At 58.8% G+C, this 20,089-nt stretch overlaps 5 non-coding genes across 5 annotated transcripts; 3 read left to right on the top strand and 2 right to left on the bottom strand.

Moving 5' to 3' along the window:
* Positions 1 to 2,914: 2,914 nt before the first annotated feature.
* On the top strand, positions 2,915 to 3,078 carry LOC135298279 (U1 spliceosomal RNA). The gene has a single exon (XR_010360278.1). It is a non-coding gene; the product is annotated as a U1 spliceosomal RNA (small nuclear RNA).
* Positions 3,079 to 8,167: 5,089 nt separating this feature from the next.
* On the top strand, positions 8,168 to 8,331 carry LOC135298300 (U1 spliceosomal RNA). The gene has a single exon (XR_010360297.1). It is a non-coding gene; the product is annotated as a U1 spliceosomal RNA (small nuclear RNA).
* A 2,211-nt stretch (positions 8,332 to 10,542) lies between these two features.
* Positions 10,543 to 10,706, bottom strand: LOC135298298 (U1 spliceosomal RNA). The gene has a single exon (XR_010360296.1). It is a non-coding gene; the product is annotated as a U1 spliceosomal RNA (small nuclear RNA).
* A 3,784-nt stretch (positions 10,707 to 14,490) lies between these two features.
* Positions 14,491 to 14,654, top strand: LOC135298297 (U1 spliceosomal RNA). Its single transcript, XR_010360295.1, has one exon. It is a non-coding gene; the product is annotated as a U1 spliceosomal RNA (small nuclear RNA).
* Positions 14,655 to 16,874: 2,220 nt separating this feature from the next.
* LOC135298290 (U1 spliceosomal RNA) lies at positions 16,875 to 17,038 on the bottom strand. The gene has a single exon (XR_010360288.1). It is a non-coding gene; the product is annotated as a U1 spliceosomal RNA (small nuclear RNA).
* Between the last annotated feature and the right edge of the window lie 3,051 nt (positions 17,039 to 20,089).

Here is a 20,089-nt window from a genome sequence, read left to right as displayed (position 1 = left end):
GGCGTACCCGCGGGAGCTGCAGCGCCTGGTCAAGGAGATCCACACCACCCTGGGGCAGATGCTGCAGGCGCTCCCCAGTGCCCGCGCGGCCGAGCAGCTGCGGGGTGCCAGCGCCCTCCTGCTCAGGGATCAGCTGCAGGGCACACTTAAGGACCTCCACAATCTTCTCTTAAAAGCCCACGGCAGCCGCGGTTACCCCGGTGGCCCCAGTGGCAGTGCAGGGGCCCAGCAGTGCCAAGACGGCGCCGACTGTGTCCCGAGGCTGCTGCAGGCACGGAGTCGGGACTCCCACGCCATGGTGGAGCCGGTGTCACCTCTGCAGAGACCCAAGGACGTTGTCAGGTCACTTTGGGAGCGCGCGGCGGCGTGGGCGCAGGGTGAACGAGCCCTCTCCGTGCCTTGCAGGACACATGCTGAGCACCCACCCCAGCCCTCCAAAAACCACACCAGCACCTCCTTCAGTCCCCCCAGACCGCCCCGAGCACTGACCCCCCTCACTGGGCCCTCCGTCATGTACCAGCCCCCCAAGCACCGGGCCCGGGCCCCCCTTTGTTCCCTGTGGGGAGCTCTGAGAACCCCCCGGCCCTCCAGACGCCTGAGCCCGGACGATGCAACCACAGCCTCACCAGACGACTCCTCGCAGGGCGGATCCAGCAGGGTTTCTTGAGAGAAAAATCCAAGGGTACGGATGGGGTGAGGAGAAAACCGAGCAAATAAGAAAACCCTGCCTGGCTACCGGTGCCAGGAGCAGCATCACGGCCAGGGCGTATAACCGGGGGAAGGAAGGAGGAGTCGGGATGCAAATCCTCCAGCGGGGAAGGGACTCGGAAGGAGTTGAAGTGGGGTGACACGGGGTACGCCAACGGGGCGGCAGAGTGGGAGCGGTTACTCGGGGAAAACCAATGGGGCAGCAGGGCGTGTAGAACTTTCTGGAACGGCGGGGTGTGGAGAACAGTTGGCCGACAGCCATCGGTCTATATTGGGAAGCAGAGTCGTGGCGGGTTGGGCCAGTCTCTCGCCCGCCTTAAGCAGTGGTGTCCTGCCACGGCATTCCACATCCTGGCACAGCATTCCACGTCCTGCCACGGCATTCCACATCCTGGCACGGCATTCCACATCCTGCCACGGCATTCCAGCCCTGCCACGGCGTTCCGTGTCCCACCACAGAGTTCCATGTCCTGCCACGGCATTCCACATCCTGCCACGGCATTCCATGTCCTGCCACAGCATTCCATGTCCCCCCACGGCATTCCACATCCTGCCACGGCATTCCAGCCCTGCCACGGTGTTCCATGTCCTGCCACAGCGTTCCATGTCCTGCCACGGCACTCCAGCCCTGTCCGCCCCGTGGCTGTCTCCCACCGTGCCCCCCACACTGGGACCACCCTGTGAGAAACACTGGTCAGAATTGGAATTTTTATAAAAGTTTGTTAAGGGATAAAAGGGATAAAAGGGATAAAGTCCAGCACTGGTCGCTGGTGACTTCCCAAAAGCTGACCTCAAACCGTGTTCTCCATTCACTGTTACATCGCAGGGGCGCGTGCGTATTCATAAGGTTGTCTGCATCTTCTTGTATATAATTCACATTTGTAAAACACCAAGCTGTGTTTTGTGTCGGGTACATACAGGCAACGTGTGTATCTGTGACTGTGATATGTGTGGAAACCGACCGTGGGACAGCTATAAAGACAATTATAATAAACAACTGAGGAAGGAAAGCATGGAAGAAGCCTTTGAACCTTTCCTTTGTTTGCAATTAACCTTTATAAGTCTTCAGTTGATTCAGGAGCATTCGAATTAAAGCTTTAAGGATGTTGCTGTTTGACAGGAACTTTCTGCTTGTAGCTAAGCCTTAAAGAGTTTTACAATAACAACCTTTTGAAGTATAATTTTAGAATATTGCTTGTAGTAAGGATCTTTGGAACTATAGCTTTAGAATCTATCAAAAGGAAACGTGCTTATCTCAACGCCTTAACAAAACAGTGAAAAGCAGCTTGAGAAAGGAAGATGAACATCAACTCCAGGACTGATAGTTTCCACCAAGGGCAGCTGGACATCACTGGTATGAGATTTATAGTCCTTGCAATTAAAAGGTGAACCCACATCTGGACTCTGGGCCTCACCAGCTGGGAGACTTCTTTCTTCTTTGGCAGCTGGACCCCACCATCTGGGGATCCTCCTTTCTGGGATACATCCTGAGAAAAACTAAATCACAATCGTGTGTAGAATTGTGATGTAAAAATTGGGAATAGAAACTGCAGAGAAAGCTCCTGAGCACCCCTGTAAATACCTGTGAGCCCCAACTATCGGCGTGCAGCTGGAGGGAAAATTTCCCCGCTGTACCCAGCCTGCATTGCTCAGACTTTACCACATTAATTAATGAATTGATTGCTGCTTGAGTATTGGCCTGGTCAAGCTTCGAATTTATAACAGCTGGGGGTCCGGTTCTGTTCTGTATCCGGTTCGTTCGGATCCGGTTCCGTTCGGATCCGGTTCGTTCGGATCCGGTTCGTTCGGATCCGGTTCCGTTCGGGAGGTTCCGGACTCACTCGGGCCGGGCGGGGTCGCTCCGTCGCGCCGCCAGGGGGCGCTGCCCGAGCGCGCGGCCCGAGGCGGGGTTTGGGGAGTGGGCGTGGCCATGCAAATCCCAGCGGGCTGGGGGCGGTGCGGTTGGGCGATCAGTGGGCGTGTCCATGCAGATTAGCGTCGCCGCGCGGCATGCCGGGGCCTGTCCCGCGCCTGTCCCGCGCCCGGCCCGCGCTGGCCTGGCTTGTCCGCGGGCTTGGCGCGGGCCGGGCCGTGCGGGCCGGGCCTGAGGCGCGGGGCCGGGCGGGAGCGGGGCCGGGGCGGCGCTGGCCGTGTGGTGGCGAGGCGTGCGGCGGGCGGGGCCCGGGGGCGGCGCGGCGGGGCAGGCATACTTACCTGGCAGGGGAGACACCATGATCAGGCAGGTGGTTTTCCCAGGGCGAGGCTCATCCCTTGCACTCCGGGTGTGCTGACCCCTGCGATTTCCCCAAATGCGGGAAACTCGACTGCATAATTTGTGGTAGTGGGGGACTGCGTTCGCGCTCTCCCCTGGGCTCGTGGTCAATGACAGAATTAACACAATCGCTGACAAGGGCCGTGCCCGCGCTCTCCGTTTCCAGCATTTCCTCTCCCCGGTCCCTCCCGGTCCCTGCCCCGCCCCGCTCGGGTTCTTTTCCCCGCTCCAGCGCTGGGCCCGGCGGCGCTCGGGAGAATCGCTCGCTCGCGGCTCTGCCCGCGGGCACCGAGCGACAACCGAGCTCTGTCCCCCTCGGGCACCGAGGGCAGAGTCTGTCACCCCCAGCCCCAAAGGCCGCCCGGTCCCTGGCTGTGAGCCCGGGAGGCGCCGGGACCGGGGACAAGGCGTGGAAACCACTGGGGTTGGGGACAATCCGTGACCACAGCCAGGGTTGGGGACAAGCTGTGACCAGTGCCGGGGTTGGGGACAAGGCGTGAACACCACCAGGGTTGGGGACAAGCCGTCACCAGCTCTGGGGTTGGGGACAAGCCGTGAGCAGTGCCAGTTTTGGGGACAAGCCGTGAACACTGTCAGGGTTGGGGACCAGCCGTGAGCAGCTCCAGTTTTGGGGACACGCCGTGAGCAGTGCCAGTTTTGGGGACACGCCGTGAGCAGCGGCTCCGGGCGCTGAGCTCCCCTGGCTCCTGCCCCGCCTGTCCCGAGGGTTCCGGCTTCCTCTCGGGGCTTGGAGCGGTACATTGGAGCTGGCAGTGTCCCAAACTGTAAAAAAGAGCCTTTTAACACTGCCACTCCTCACCGGGCTCTCCTTTCAGCGGGGCTGCTCTTTTCTCACCGGCTCACTCCCGGCCTCTGCTCAGCTTCTGGGGACTCACGTTTCCCTCTGGCCCAGGACCCCCCAAGCCCAAACCGGAGCTGTGAGGGCACCTCAGTGTAGGAATGGGCTCTCTGTTGACGGAGTGATTAAATTGTTCCTTGTCTGTTTAAAAAGGCAAAAAGCCCAGACATTTCTCTCCCCAGGTTGGTAAGAAAACACCTCATAGGACTTTAAGGCCTCACCTCAAACCTAAGGTTACCTAGTTAGACAAGGGCTAAAAAGTCTGACTGAGGTAATCCACTAGAAAAAGAAGAGAACAAAGGAAATAATCAGTTTTGTGGGATATTCTAGTAGGAGCAAGAAGGTTTTGCCCCTGGCTCAGTTTTCTCTGTAAGAGCTTTGTTAATTTGCCTTTAATTAAAACTTTTCCTGTTTCCAACACTACCTCAGAAAGCTTCCTGCCAATTTTATGCCATTCAGGGCAGCTGAGCCATCTCAAGTGTAATAAATTCTCTGAGAGCTCCTGAGAGCTGGCTCAAAGAGAAACCCTAAAACTTTCCCTGGGTGAATGGGCACAGCTGCACTTTCCATGCATTTTCCAGGGGAATTTGCAAACTGCCCGGAGTACTTTGGAAAAGTCAATGGTGCATTTACCTTGCACAGCAAACCCCACCTGAGCAGCGGCACAGGGCACCCATGGAGAAAGGCTGGGCTCATTCTGTGTTCCCAGTCCTGAATTCCAGGGGATGTCTGAGAGATTTCCTGCCCTGAGGGATTCCTGCCCTGAGGGGTTTCTGCCCTGAGGGGTTTCTGCCCTGAGGGATTCCTGCCCTGAGGGATTTCTGCCTTCAGGGATTCCTGCCCTGAGGGATTCCTGCCCTGAGAGATTTCTGCCCTGAGGGATTCCTGCCCTGGGGGATTTCCTCCTGCTGCAGGAACAACAACAACCTTTTACTCCAAGGTCCCCCACAGCCAGTAACTACAGAACAAGATATTCCAGTGTCCACCAGACACTCCACGGCTCTTTCCCGGCTCAAGTGGCCCCACAGGATTGGGGCAGACAGGAGATGGCTGCAGCCCCCTCAGCCCAGCCCAGCTCCCTCCTCCTGTCCTGCTCTTCCCTCCTGGCCGCGCTCAGCCCGTCCTGCCTGCAGCGCACCCCGCGATGTTTTGGGGTCAGTTCCAGCTCAGGAGCTCGTCCTGCTCCGGCCTCGCCTCCTGCCCGCGCTGCCCTGGCACAGACTGGGTCACTCTCGGCTCTTCTCCTTCTCTGGCGATCCCTGGGCAATGCCACCCTCTCTGCCCCTGTCCTTCCCGGAGCTCCTGTGCCAGACCCGGCACGGAGTGGGAGCAGCGCCTGTGACACACAAACAGCAACGTGTGACACCAACAGAGACGTGTGACACAAACAGCTCGGTGTGACACAAACAGTGCTGTGTGACACAAACAGTGCTGTGTGACACAAACAGAGCCATGTGACACAAACAGCTCGGTGTGACACAAACAGAGCTGTGTGACACAAACAGAGCTGTGTGACACAGACAGAGCTGTGTGACATAAACAGAGCTGTGTGACACAAACAGTGCTGTGTGACACAAACAGAGCCATGTGACACAAACAGCTCGGTGTGACACAAACAGAGCTGTGTGACACAAACAGAGCTGTGTGACACAGACAGAGCTGTGTGACATAAACAGAGCTGTGTGACACAAACAGAGCTGTGTGACACAGACAGAGCTGTGTGACACAAACAGTGCCTGTGACACAAACAGAGCTGTGTGACACAAACAGAGCTGTGTGACACAGACAGAGCTCTGTGACATAAACAGAGCTGTGTGACACAAACAGAGCTGTGTGACACAGACAGAGCTCTGTGACATAAACAGAGCTGTGTGACACAAACAGCTGTGTGACACAGACAGAGCTCTGTGACATAAACAGAGCTGTGTGACACAGACAGAGCTGTGTGACACAAACAGTGCTGTGTGACACAAACAGTGCCTGTGACACAAACAGAGCTGTGTGACACAAACAGCTCGGTGTGACACAAACAGTGCCTGTGACACAAACAGAGCTGTGTGACACAAACAGCAACGTGTGACACAAACAGTGCCTGTGACACAAACAGAGCTGTGTGACACAAACAGTGCTGTGTGACACAAACAGTGCCTGTGACACAAACAGAGCTGTGTGACACAAACAGCAACGTGTGACACAAACAGTGCCTGTGACACAAACAGCTCGGTGTGACACAAACAGAGCTGTGTGACACAAACAGTGCTGTGTGACACAAACAGTGCATGTGACACAAACAGAGCTGTGTGACACAAACAGTGCCTGTGACACAAACAGCACCGTGTGACACAAACAGAGCTGTGTGACACAGACAGAGCTGTGTGACACAAACAGTGCGGTGTGACACAAACAGTGCCTGTGACACAAACACACCGTGTGACACAAACAGAGCTGTGTGACACAAACAGCTGTGTGACACAGACAGAGCTGTGTGACACAAACAGTGCGGTGTGACACAAACAGAGCTGTGTGACACAAACACACCGTGGGACACAAACAGAGCTGTGTGACACAAACAGCTGTGTGACACAAACAGTGCTGTGGGACACAAACAGTGCCATGTGTCGTGCTGCCCGTGCTGTGCCTGGATCTGTGCAGGGTCTGGTTCTGTTCGGGGTCTGGATCCATTTGGGATCTCGATCCATTCAGGATCCAGTTCCATTCGGGATCCATTCAAGATATGGATCCATTCAGGATCAGGATCCATTTGGGATCAGGATCTGTTCAGGATCCCATTCCGTTCAGGATCCATTCAGGATCAGGATCCATTCAGAATCCATTCAGGATCCATTTGGGATCTGGATCTGTTCAGGATCAGGATCCATTCAGGATCCATTCAGGATCCATTTGGGATCAGGATCCATTCAGGATCCAGTTCCGTTCAGGATCCGTTCAGGATCAGGATCCGTTCAGGACCCGGTTCCTTCGGGCTCTGGTTCCGTTCAGTGCAATCCCCAGCTGTGTTTCGTGTCAGGTACATGCAGGCCACGTGTGTATCTGTGACTGTGATATGTGTGGAAACCGACCATGGGACAGCTGTAAAAATGAATTCTTATAAATAACTGAGGAAGGAAAGCATGGAAGAAGCCTTTGAACCTTTCCTTTGTTTATTAATTTATTAATAACAATTAACCTTTATAAGTCTTCAGTTGATTCAGGAGCACTGGAATTAAAGCTTGAAGGATGTTCCTGTTTGACAGGAACTTTCTGCTTGTAGCTAAGCCTTAAAGAGTTTTGCAATAATTGCCTTTTGAAGTATAATTTTAGAATATTGCTTGTAGTAAGGATCTTTGGAACTATAGCTTTAGAATCTATCAAAAGGAAACGTGCTTATCTCAACACCTTAACAAAACAGTGAAAAGCAGCTTGAGAAAGGAAGATGAACATCAACTCCAGGACTGATAGTTTCCACCAAGGGCAGCTGGACATCACTGGTATGAGATTTATAGTCCTTGCAATTAGAAGGTGAGCCCACATCTGGAATCTGGGCCTCACCAGCTGGGAGACTTCTTCCTTCTTTCAGAAGCTGGACCCCTCCATGTGGGGATACTCCTTTCTGGGATACATCCTGAGAAAAACTAAATCACAATCGTGTGTAGAATTGTGATGTAAAAATTGGGAATAGAAACTGCTGAGAAAGCTCCTGAGCACCCCTGTAAATACCTGTGAGCCCCAACTATCGGCGTGCAGCTGGAGGGAAAATTCCCCCGCTGTACCCAGCCTGCATTGCTCAGACTTTACCACATTAATTAATTAATTGATTGCTGCTTGAGTATTGGCCTGGTCAAGCTTCGAATTTATAACAGCTGGGGGTCCGGTTCTGTTCTGTATCCGGTTCTGTTCGGGATTGGGATCTGTTCGGATCCGGTTCGTTCGGATCCGGTTCCGTTCGGGAGGTTCCGGACTCGCTCGGCCCGGGCGGGGTCGCTCCGCCGCGCCGCCAGGGGGCGCTGCCCGAGTGCGCGGCCCGGGGCGGGGTTTGGGGAGTGGGCGTGGTCATGCAAATCCCAGCGGGCTGGGGGCGGTGCGGTTGGCCGATCAGTGGGCGTGTCCATGCAGATTAGCGTCGCCGCGCGGCATGCCGGGGCCTGTCCCGCGCCTGTCCCGCGCCCGGCCCGCGCTGGCCTGGCTTGTCCGCGGGCTTGGCGCGGGCCGGGCCGTGCGGGCCGGGCCTGAGGCGCGGGGCCGGGCGGGAGCGGGGCCGGGGCGGCGCTGGCCGTGTGGTGGCGAGGCGTGCGGCGGGCGGGGCCCTGGGGCGGCGCGGCGGGGCAGGCATACTTACCTGGCAGGGGAGACACCATGATCAGGCAGGTGGTTTTCCCAGGGCGAGGCTCATCCCTTGCACTCCGGGTGTGCTGACCCCTGCGATTTCCCCAAATGCGGGAAACTCGACTGCATAATTTGTGGTAGTGGGGGACTGCGTTCGCGCTCTCCCCTGGTCTCGTGGTCAATGACAGAATTAACACAGTAACCGAAAAAAGCACGTTCGGTTTCACCGCTGTTTGAGACGTTTCTTTACAGCGGTGTTTGGGTTGCTAAGCTGTTTCCCAGCCGCCGTTCGGTGCGCTCCCTCTCTCCCGGTCTGACCCGCTCCCTGTCCCGCCCGTGCAGCAGCCGCAGGATCCTCACTCCGCTTCGCCCCTTTCGGTCCCGCTCCCGGCCCAGCAGCGCTCGCACGGCCCCGGCCCGGCTCGGGCTGCGGCGGACGCCGGGGCTCGGTTTGGGTCCGCGGCCGCCTCCGCTCCCCAGGGCGGGACGGGCGGGAGCAGAGAGCCCGTCCTGCTCGGCTTTGGGCAGTGAGAAACAGAAAACAGCTCCGCAGGCATTGTTCATTGCGGCACGCCGGGCGCATCGGGGACAGCTCCTGCCCTTCGTGCGGGCCCTGGCTGTGAGGGGAAAGACGTGTGCTAATGTCTTTACAAATTATTTTACGGGTGCGGTTTTGGGTGTCAAAGTCTTTGAAATGGGTCCGAATGTCTGTAGTGACGTTGGGCGGCAGGTTTGCTGCAGAGCCCAGTTCGGCTCCTGAAGGAGACAAGGGTCTGCACAAGGCTGAGCTTCTCAGCTTTGGGGTGAAATGACGGGTTCAAGGGGGGGATGTGTGGTGGGTGGTCGGGAAAGCTGCACCTTCCTGCTGCCTCGGCCAACGGGGAAAGGAAGAAGGCAGCTGGGAGTTAGGATAAAAGGAGGCTGCACCCTTCAAAAACCCGAGAGAAAACCCTACAGACGTGTGCTCCAGCGGACTCCCTGCCTTTATTCGAATAAAGTTTGAACTCCTCTGTCTCCTTTTTGGACACAAACCTCTGGCGTTCATAGATTTTCCTGACAGTTACAAAGTTATTTCCCTTACCCAGTGTTACAGCAAGTTTATTCATTCACTTTCTAAGACATCATTTACATTTTCATAACTTCGCCTACTCATTTGGAGTTATTTCATAGTTTCTGCTATAGGAATGTGCTCCTTGTTGACGGAACTATCCTTTGTTCCCTTAGAAAGGAAATAAGCCCATAAGTTTCTCTCCTCAATGAGGTGAAAAGGCATCTCATAGCCCCTGGGGACTTCACCTCAAACTGAAGGATAGCTAATTGAATAGAAGCCGGAGCAATTTACTGGAAAAAGAAGAGACGACAGAAACTAATCGCTTTGGTGAGGTGTTTTACCAGGGGCAGGAGGGCCTCTTGCACCTGGCTCGATTTTTCTCTGTAAAGAGTTTTATTTTGCCTTTTATTAAAACTTTTTTGTTCCCAACACTACCAGGGAAGCCATCCTGCTGATTTTATGCCTTCTAAGGCAGCTGAGCTATCTTAGGTGTGAAATAGATCTCCAAAAGCTTATGAGCCCTGACTCAAAGAGACTCCTATTTCACTCTGTTCTCTTGCATCATAAACAGTTCCTTGCACGCTGTTCTGGTGGCCATTCCGAAGCTGTCTTGTCCTGGCTTCTGCCAATCTTGGCAGCTCCTCTTTTCTCGTTAGCTTCTCCGCTTGTCCTTTTCAGACCGGATTTTGTATATTTGTGGCTAAAAGCGTCCTTTGTTGTGCTATCTCGTTTGTTACGGTTAAGCACAACATTGTACAGTTTGTTCTATTCAGCGAGAAAGGGGACGAATGTATTTTTATATCAGCTCTCATGGCTCACAAGGACGCATCGAGTCCTGCCGCTGGAAGTGCGGCAGCACTCGCGGAGTCGATGGCTGTGACCGGCACCGGGATCACGGAGCGGGACCGGCACCTCTGCGCCCTCTGCCTCCCCCGGAGCCGCTCGGACCCGCTCTCCGCCGGGCGCTTCCCTGGGCCCGCAGATCGGGACAGGCCGGGCCCATCCCGGCTCCAACGCGGCATTCCAGAGCCCCTCGGACCGCTCTGCAATTCCAGCGGGGAACAACCTGGGCACCGGCAGCGCTCGTGTGCGGGGGCTCGGCTCGGGAGGCGCTTCGGGACCCCCGGTTGTCCCTGCGAAACCCACCGGGACGGGACCGGGACACTCTCGGTGCCTCCGTTAACGCGGTTCAGCGCCGAGCTGTGCGCTGGCCCCGAACATCAACAGCGCCCAGACCCGGGCGCTGCGGGAGCGGCACTGGCGGGGGTGAAACGATTGTAGGAACTCCCAATAACACAAAATGCGATTTCTATTCTTTATCCACGAGACCAGGGGAGAGCGCGAACGCAGTCCCCCACTACCACAAATTATGCAGTCGAGTTTCCCGCATTTGGGGAAATCGCAGGGGTCAGCACACCCGGAGTGCAAGGGATGAGCCTCGCCCTGGGAAAACCACCTGCCTGATCATGGTGTCTCCCCTGCCAGGTAAGTATGCCTGCCCCGCCGCGCCGCCCCCGGGCCCCGCCCGCCGCACGCCTCGCCACCACACGGCCAGCGCCGCCCCGGCCCCGCTCCCGCCCGGCCCCGCGCCTCAGGCCCGGCCCGCACGGCCCGGCCCGCGCCAAGCCCGCGGACAAGCCAGGCCAGCGCGGGCCGGGCGCGGGACAGGCGCGGGACAGGCCCCGGCATGCCGCGCGGCGGGACTTGATTTGCATGGACACGCCCCCGCCGGGGCGGCGCCGTTACCGGGCCCGGGCTGGCCCCGCCCGGCCGGGACTGCCGGTCCCCGTGCCCGCCGGGCCCGCGGGACGGTCACCGGGACGGCGCCGGCGCTGCCTCTCGATGTGACATTTCGATATCAAACCGAATGCTGTTTTTATTTCCTTTATTGTAACGAAAGCAGCGCAGGGCGGCCGGGGAGTCACCGCTCCGCTCACGGTGCACACCACTCACACGCTCACCACAGCGCATATCCTGGTTTTAAGCCTACAAAGCATTTTCCAGTGTGCTTGGTTAGTCCCAATCAGCAAGGATCAATAAACCGGGATCAGCAATTTCATAATCTCTCCAGGTGGTCCTTGGCTTCCTCTCCTCCTTGTGCTCGTCTGGAGAGAGGCATTTCACCCGTGTCTGCTACAGAATTTTCCTCTGGTACCAGTGCATCAAGCTTTTCATTATACATAAGCATTTAATTGCTTTGTTGCAATATCCCTTAGCTTAACCACAGATTCCTCTATTTTATTCTAAGCATCAATCGTTTTGCTGCCTCATCTCTTTACTCTCCCATACTTCTGGTTTTTTGTTCAGTGCTTTATTTGGCTGTTCGGTCACAAAGTTCCAAACCCGTTCTTTGTAGCGATCCCAGGGAACACGTCGGCTTTCAACACAGCAGGCAGGAGCGTTTGCTGATTCCATCGCCAACTGACACGAATCACAAAACCATTTCCACGCTCTCCTTGGCGGGGCCGGTGCTGTGCTCAGCTGCTGGGGCAGGGCGACCCCGAGCACCCTGATTCCCCGGGGGCTGCAGCTCAGGGGTCCCTGGTGCCCGGGGGCTGCAGCTCAGGGGTCCCTGGTGCCCGGGGGCTCAGGGGTCCCTGGGGCTCAGGGGTCCCTGGTGCCCGGGGGCTCAGGGCCCCCCATCACTGCAGCCCGGGTCTCCCATTGCCCCTCCTTGTCTCCCTGGGGATTGTGGAAACCCAGGGCACCGGGAATATTTCTCTGTCTGCTCTGGGGTGCCCTGACCCCCAGGGGAGCACTGACTGACCATCATTCATGGAGAAAGTTTCCTAGAGTTCAAGACAGACTGGAATCCACAGAAGTGTGAAACAGATTATCGAGAGAGGTGGAGGTGTGTCACTAGCTGAGACCTTGTAACAAGAGGTTGTTGGCCATTTTGTGCCTGCTAATGAAAAGCTGCCAAACTCAGGGTTGTGAGACTGTTTTACTGATAAGGAATAATAAACACCTGAGTCCGAGCAGGAACTACTTGTTACAAGTCTCTCGCTACAAGGTCTTTTAAGACTAAACTATCCAATTAAGAACTGACACCTAGATTATTTTCCCTTTTAACCCAACACCTGATCCCAAAGAGCTGCAATGTGGACTTTTCTGCCCAATTACAAAATGCCACCCAAACCCACGAAGAAGAAGAAGGAAGAAGCAGCATGAAGAAGAAACCCAGGACGACACCCTGTGCTCTCCATCTTGCTTCCATCCACAACACACTAAAAATCCCAAACCCTAAATTTCTCACCAAGTGATACACCTATGCCACTCTCGATAATCTATTTCACTTTTTTGTGGATTCCAGTCTGTCTTGAACTCTAGGAAACTTTCTCCATGAATGAGGGTCAGTCAGTGCTCCCCTGGGGGTCAGGGCACCCCGGAGCAGACAGAGAAATATTCCCGGTGCCCTGGGTTTCCACGGGGCACAGTGTTGGTTTGGGTGTGCAAGGCCCTGTGGGGCCATGGTGGCTCTGGGGTGAAATGAATACTGGTGTTTGACGGCCCCGTGCTCCCCCTGGAGCGTGACTGGGCATTTCCAGGGCGCTGTGTGCTCGTGGGCACGCCCTCCACGGGCTCTCCCTGGGCTGCTGCCCGTGCCCAGAGCCCCTCGGGCTGGGGTGGCTGGGCCCTGATGGGCTGTGTGTATAGATTGTGTCAGTGCCACCCTGCCGATGTGCTGTCCTGGGCCGAGCTGGATCCCAGTCCTGCACTGTGATCCTGTCCTGGACCGAGCTGGATCCCGGTCCTGCACTGTGATCCCGTCCTGGACCGAGCTGGATCCCAGTCCTGCACTGGGATCCTGTCCTGGACCGAGCTGGATCCCAGTCCTGCACTGGGATCCCGTCCTGGACCGAGCTGGATCCCAGTCCTGCACTGGGATCCCGTCCTGGACCGAGCTGGATCCCAGTCCTGCACTGTGATCCTGTCCTGGACCGAGCTGGATCCCAGTCCTGCACAGTGCTGAGCCCGGTCCCTCACTGTGATCCCGTCCCGCGCTGTGATCCCGTCCCGCACTCTGATCCTGTCCCGCACTGTGATCCCGTCCCGCACTGTGATCCCGTCCCACACTCTGATCCCGTCCCGCACTCTGATCCCGTCCCGCACTGTGATCCCGTCCCGCACTGTGATCCTGTCCTGGACCGAGCTGGATCCCAGTCCTGCACTGTGCTGATCCCATCCCACACTGTGATCCCGTCCCACACTCTGATCCCGTCCCGCACTGTGATCCCGTCCCGCACTGTGATCCCGTCCCGCACTCTGATCCCGTCCCGGACCGAGCTGGATCCCGGTACGAGCCGCTCTCACCCCCGAGGTCCCGCGCAGCCCCGCAGCCCCGCCGCTCTCCCGCAGCCCCGTGTCCCCGTCCCTTGGCAGGGCAGCCACCAGCGGGGCTGTCGCTGTCCCTGACCCACACCGGGCACCGCCGGCCCCGCGCTGCCCCGCGGCGCCTGTCCCGTGCTGGCCGCGCTCTGCCGCTGCTGCGGCTGCAGCCCGGCCCCGCTGTGCTGCGGCACCGGGCAGCGCCAGGCACCGGGACCGGGACCGAGACCCGGACACCGACCCGGACCCGGACCCGGACCCGGACCAGGACCAGGACCAGGACCAGGACCAGGACCAGGACCCGGACCCGGACCAGGACCCGGACCCGGACCCGGACCAGGACCCGGACACGGACCAGGACCCGGACCCGGACCGGACCAGGACCCGGACCCGGACCCGGACCCGGACCAGGACCCGGACCCGGACACGGACCCGGACCCGGATACGGACCAGGACCAGGACCAGGGCCCGGACCAGGACCCGGACCCGGACCAGGACCCGGACCCGGACACGGACCCGGACCCGGACCCGGATACGGACCAGGACCAGGACCAGGGCCCGGACCCGGACCAGTACCAGGACCAGGACCAGGACCAGGACCAGGACCGGCAGCCGGCTCCGGTCAGCGAGGGGGCGGGGCCTGCAGTGTCCGGCTGAGGGGCGGGGCAGTGGGAGCGCGCGGCAGAGGCGGCGCTCACGGTGCGGTACCGATCGGTGGGCGTGTCCATGCAAATCAAGTCCCGCCGCGCGGCATGCCGGGGCCTGTCCCGCGCCTGTCCCGCGCCCGGCCCGCGCTGGCCTGGCTTGTCCGCGGGCTTGGCGCGGGCCGGGCCGTGCGGGCCGGGCCTGAGGCGCGGGGCCGGGCGGGAGCGGGGCCGGGGCGGCGCTGGCCGTGTGGTGGCGAGGCGTGCGGCGGGCGGGGCCCGGGGGCGGCGCGGCGGGGCAGGCATACTTACCTGGCAGGGGAGACACCATGATCAGGCAGGTGGTTTTCCCAGGGCGAGGCTCATCCCTTGCACTCCGGGTGTGCTGACCCCTGCGATTTCCCCAAATGCGGGAAACTCGACTGCATAATTTGTGGTAGTGGGGGACTGCGTTCGCGCTCTCCCCTGGTCTCGTGGTTAAAGAATAGAAATCGCATTTTGTGTTATTGGGAGTTCCTACAATCGTTTCACCCCCGCCAGTGCCGCTCCCGCAGCGCCCGGGTCTGGGCGCTGTTGATGTTCGGGGCCAGCGCACAGCTCGGCGCTGAACCGCGTTAACGGAGGCACCGAGAGTGTCCCGGTCCCGTCCCGGTGGGTTTCGCAGGGACAACCGGGGGTCCTGAAGCGCCTCCCGAGCCGAGCCCCCGCACACGAGCGCTGCCGGTGCCCGGGCTGGTCCCGGCTGGAATTGCAGAGCGGTCCGAGGGGCTCTGGAATGCCGCGTTGGAGCCGGGATGGGCCCGGCCTGTCCCGATCTGCGGGCCCAGGGAAGCGCCCGGCGGAGAGCGGGTCCGAGCGGCTCCGGGGGAGGCAGAGGGCGCAGAGGTGCCGGTCCCGCTCCGTGATCCCGGTGCCGGTCACAGCCATCGACTCCGCGAGTGCTGCCGCACTTCCAGCGGCAGGACTCGATGCGTCCTTGTGAGCCATGAGAGCTGATATAAAAATACATTCGTCCCCTTTCTCGCTGAATAGAACAAACTGTACAATGTTGTGCTTAACCGTAACAAACGAGATAGCACAACAAAGGACGCTTTTAGCCACAAATATACAAAATCCGGTCTGAAAAGGACAAGCGGAGAAGCTAACGAGAAAAGAGGAGCTGCCAAGATTGGCAGAAGCCAGGACAAGACAGCCTCGGAATGACCACCAGAACAGCGTGCAAGGAACTGTTTATGATGCAAGAGAACAGAGTGAAATAGGAGTCTCTTTGAGTCAGGGCTCATAAGCTTTTGGAGATCTATTTCACACCTAAGATAGCTCAGCTGCCTTAGAAGGCATAAAATCAGCAGGATGGCTGCTGTGGTAGTGTTGGGAACAAAAAAGTTTTAATAAAAGGCAAAATAAAACTCTTTACAGAGAAAAATCGAGCCAGGTGCAAGAGGCCCTCCTGCCCCTGGTAAAACACCTCACCAAAGCGATTAGTTTCTTTCTTCTCTTCTTTTTTTAGTAAATTGCTCCGGCTTCTATTCAATTAGCTATCCTTCAGTTTGAGGTGAAGTCCCCAGGGGCTATGAGATGCCTTTTCACCTCACTGAGGAGAGAAACTTCTGGGCTTATTTCCTTTCTAAGGGAACAAAGGATAGTTCTGTCACTCCGTCAACAAGGAGCATATTACTATAGCAGAGACCATGAAATAACTCAAAATGAGTAGGCGAAGTTATGAAAATGTAAATGATGTCTTAGAAAGTGAATGAATAAACTTGCTGTGACACTAGGTAAGGGAAATAACTTTGTAACTGTCAGGAAAATCTACGAGCGCTAGAGGTTTATGTCCCAAAAGGAGACAGAGGAGTTCAAACTTTATTCGAATAAAGGCAGGGAGTCCGCTGGAGCACACGTCCGTGGGGTTTTCTCTCGGGTTTTTGGAGGGTGCAGCCTCCTTTTAGCCTAACTCCCAGCTGCCTTCTTCCTTTCCCCGTTGGCCGAGGCAGCAGGAAGGTGCAGCTTTCCCGACCACCCACCACACATCCCCCCCTTGAACCCGTCATTTCACCCCAAAGCTGAGAAGCTCAGCCTTGTGCAGACCCTTGTCTCCTTCAGGAGCCGAACTGGGCTCTGCAGCAAACCTGCCGCCCAACGTCACTACAGACACTCGGACCCATTTCAAAGACTTTGACACCCAAAACCGCACCCATAAAATAATTTGTAAAGACATTAGCACACGTCTTTCCCCTCACAGCCAGGGCCCGCACGAAGGGCAGGAGCTGTCCCCGATGCGCCCGGCGTGCCGCAATGAACAATGCCTGCGGAGCTGTTTTCTGTTTCTCACTGCCCAAAGCCGAGCAGGACGGGCTCTCTGCTCCCGCCCGTCCCGCCCTGGGGAGCGGAGGCGGCCGCGGACCCAAACCGAGCCCCGGCGTCCGCCGCAGCCCGAGCCGGGCCGGGGCCGTGCGAGCGCTGCTGGGCCGGGAGCGGGACCGAAAGGGGCGAAGCGGAGTGAGGATCCTGCGGCTGCTGCACGGGCGGGACAGGGAGGGGTCAGACCGGGAGAGAGGGAGCGCACCGAACGGCGGCTGGGAAACAGCTTAGCAACCCCAAACACCGCTGTAAAAGAAACGTCTCAAACAGCGGTGAAACCGAACGTGCTTTTTTCGGTTACTGTGTTAATTCTGTCATTGACCACGAGACCAGGGGAGAGCGCGAACGCAGTCCCCCACTACCACAAATTATGCAGTCGAGTTTCCCGCATTTGGGGAAATCGCAGGGGTCAGCACACCCGGAGTGCAAGGGATGAGCCTCGCCCTGGGAAAACCACCTGCCTGATCATGGTGTCTCCCCTGCCAGGTAAGTATGCCTGCCCCGCCGCGCCGCCCCCGGGCCCCGCCCGCCGCACGCCTCGCCACCACACGGCCAGCGCCGCCCCGGCCCCGCTCCCGCCCGGCCCCGCGCCTCAGGCCCGGCCCGCACGGCCCGGCCCGCGCCAAGCCCGCGGACAAGCCAGGCCAGCGCGGGCCGGGCGCGGGACAGGCGCGGGACAGGCCCGGCATGCCGCGCGGCGGGACTTGATTTGCATGGACACGCCCACTGATCGGTACCGCACCGCGAGCGCCGCCTCTGCCGCGCGTTCCCACTGCCCCGCCCCTCAGCCGGACACTGCAGGCCCCGCCCCCTCGCTGACCGGAGCCGGCTGCTGGTCCTGGTCCGGGTCCTGGTCCTGGTCCTGGTCCGGTCCGGGTCCGTGTCCGGGTCCGGGTCCTGGTCCGTGTCCGGGTCCGTGTCCGGGTCCGGGTCCTGGTCCGGTCCGGGTCCGGGTCGGTGTCCGGGTCCTGGTCCTGGTCCTGGTCCTGGTCCTGGTCCGGGTCCGGGTCCTGGTCCGTGTCCGGGTCCGTGTCCGGGTCCGGGTCCTGGTCCGGTCCGGGTCCGGGTCGGTGTCCGGGTCTCGGTCCCGGTCCCGGTGCCTGGCGCTGCCCGGTGCCGCAGCACAGCGGGGCCGGGCTGCAGCCGCAGCAGCGGCAGAGCGCGGCCAGCACGGGACAGGCGCCGCGGGGCAGCGCGGGGCCGGCGGTGCCCGGTGTGGGTCAGGGACAGCGACAGCCCCGCTGGTGGCTGGCCTGCCAAGGGACGGGGACACGGGGCTGCGGGAGAGCGGCGGGGCTGCGGGGCTGCGCGGGACCTCGGGGGTGAGAGCGGCTCGTACCGGGATCCAGCTCGGTCCGGGACGGGATCAGAGTGCGGGACGGGATCAGAGTGCGGGACGGGATCACAGTGCAGGACGGGATCACAGTGCGGGACGGGATCAGAGTGCGGGACAGGATCAGAGTGCGGGACGGGATCACAGTGCGGGACGGGATCAGAGTGCGGGACGGGATCACAGTGCGGGACGGGATCACAGTGCGGGACGGGATCAGAGTGCGGGACGGGATCACAGTGCGGGACGGGATCACAGTGCGGGACAGGACAGGATCAGAGTGCGGGACGGGATCACAGTGCGGGACGGGATCAGAGTGCGGGACGGGATCACAGTGCGGGACAGGACAGGATCACAGTGCGGGACGGGATCACAGTGCGGGACGGGATCACAGCGCGGGACGGGATCAGAGTGTGGGACGGGATCACAGTGCGGGACGGGATCAGAGTGCGGGACGGGATCAGAGTGCGGGACGGGATCAGAGTGTGGGACGGGATCACAGTGCGGGACGGGATCACAGCGCGGGACGGGATCAGAGTGCGGGACGGGATCAGAGTGCGGGACGGGATCAGAGTGTGGGACGGGATCACAGTGCGGGACGGGATCAGAGTGCGGGACGGGATCACAGTGCGGGACGGGATCACAGCGCGGGACGGGATCACAGTGCGGGACAGGACAGGATCACAGTGCGGGACGGGATCACAGTGCGGCACGGGATCTCAGTGCGGGACGGGATCACAGTGCGGGACGGGATCAGAGTGCGGGACATGACAGGATCACAGCGCGGGACAGGATCAGAGTGCGGGACGGGATCAGAGTGCGGGACGGGATCACAGTGCGGGACGGGATCACAGTGCGGGACAGGATCACAGTGCGGGACGGGATGACAGTGAGGGACGGGATCAGAGTGCGGGACGGGATCACAGTGCGGGACGGGATCAGAGTGCGGGACGGGATCAGAGTGCGGGACGGGATCACAGTGTGGGATGGGATCAGCACTGTGCAGGACTGGGATCCAGCTCGGTCCAGGACAGGATCCCAGTCCAGGACTGGGATCCAGCTCGGTCCAGGACAGGATCACAGTGCAGGACCGGGATCCAGCTCGGTCCAGAACAGGATCACAGTGCAGGACTGGGATCCAGCTCGGTCCAGGACAGGATCACAGTGCAGGACTGGGATCCAGCTCGGCCCAGGACTGGGATCCAGCTCGGTCCGGGACGGGATCACAGTCCAGGACTGGGATCCAGCTCGGTCCAGGACAGGATCACAGTGCAGGACCGGGATCCAGCTCGGTCCAGGACAGGATCACAGTGCAGGACTGGGATCCAGCTCGGTCCAGGACAGCACATCGGCAGGGTGGCACTGACACAATCCATACACACAGCCCATCAGGGCCCAGCCAGCCCAGCCCGAGGGGCTCTGGGCACGGGCAGCAGCCCAGGAGAGCCCGTGGAGGGCGTGCCCACGAGCACACAGCGCCCTGGAAATGCCCAGTCACGCTCCAGGGGGAGCACGGGGCCGTCAAACACCAGTATTCATTTCACCCCAGAGCCACCATGGCCCCACAGGGCCTTGCACACCCAAACCAACACTGTGCCCCGTGGAAACCCAGGGCACCGGGAATATTTCTCTGTCTGCTCTGGGGTGCCCTGACCCCCAGGGGAGCACTGACTCTGACCCTCATTCATGGAGACAGTTTCCTAGAGTTCAAGATAGACTGGAATCCACAAAAAAGTGAAGTAGATTATAGAGAATAGTGTAGGTGTATCACTTGGTGAGAAATTTAGGGTTTGGGATTTTTAGTGTTGTGGATGGAAGCAAGATGGAGAGCACAGGGTGTCGTCCTGGGTTTCTTCTTCATGCTTCTTCTTCCTTCTTCTTCTTCATGGGTTTGGGTGGCATTTTGTGATTGGGCAGAAAAGTCCACATTGCAGCTCTTTGGGATCAGGTATTGGGTTAAAAGGGAAAATAATCTAGGTGTCAGTTCTTAATTGGATAGTTTAGTCTTAAAAGACCTTGTAGCGAGAGACTTGTAACAAGTAGTTCCTGCTCGGACTCAGGTGTTTATTATTCCTTATCAGTAAAACGGTCTCACAACCCTGAGATTGGCAGCTTTTCATTAGCAGGCACAAAATGGCCAACAACCTCTTGTTACAAGGTCTCAGCCAGTGACACACCTCCACCTCTCTCGATAATCTGTTTCACACTTCTGTGG

The sequence above is a fragment of the Passer domesticus genome, chromosome 3, assembly GCF_036417665.1.
Source record: "Passer domesticus isolate bPasDom1 chromosome 3, bPasDom1.hap1, whole genome shotgun sequence".
NCBI classification, from domain to species: domain Eukaryota; kingdom Metazoa; phylum Chordata; class Aves; order Passeriformes; family Passeridae; genus Passer; species Passer domesticus.
The sequence above is the reverse complement of the archived record's forward strand: the minus strand, read 5'-3'. Positions and strand labels throughout refer to the sequence as shown.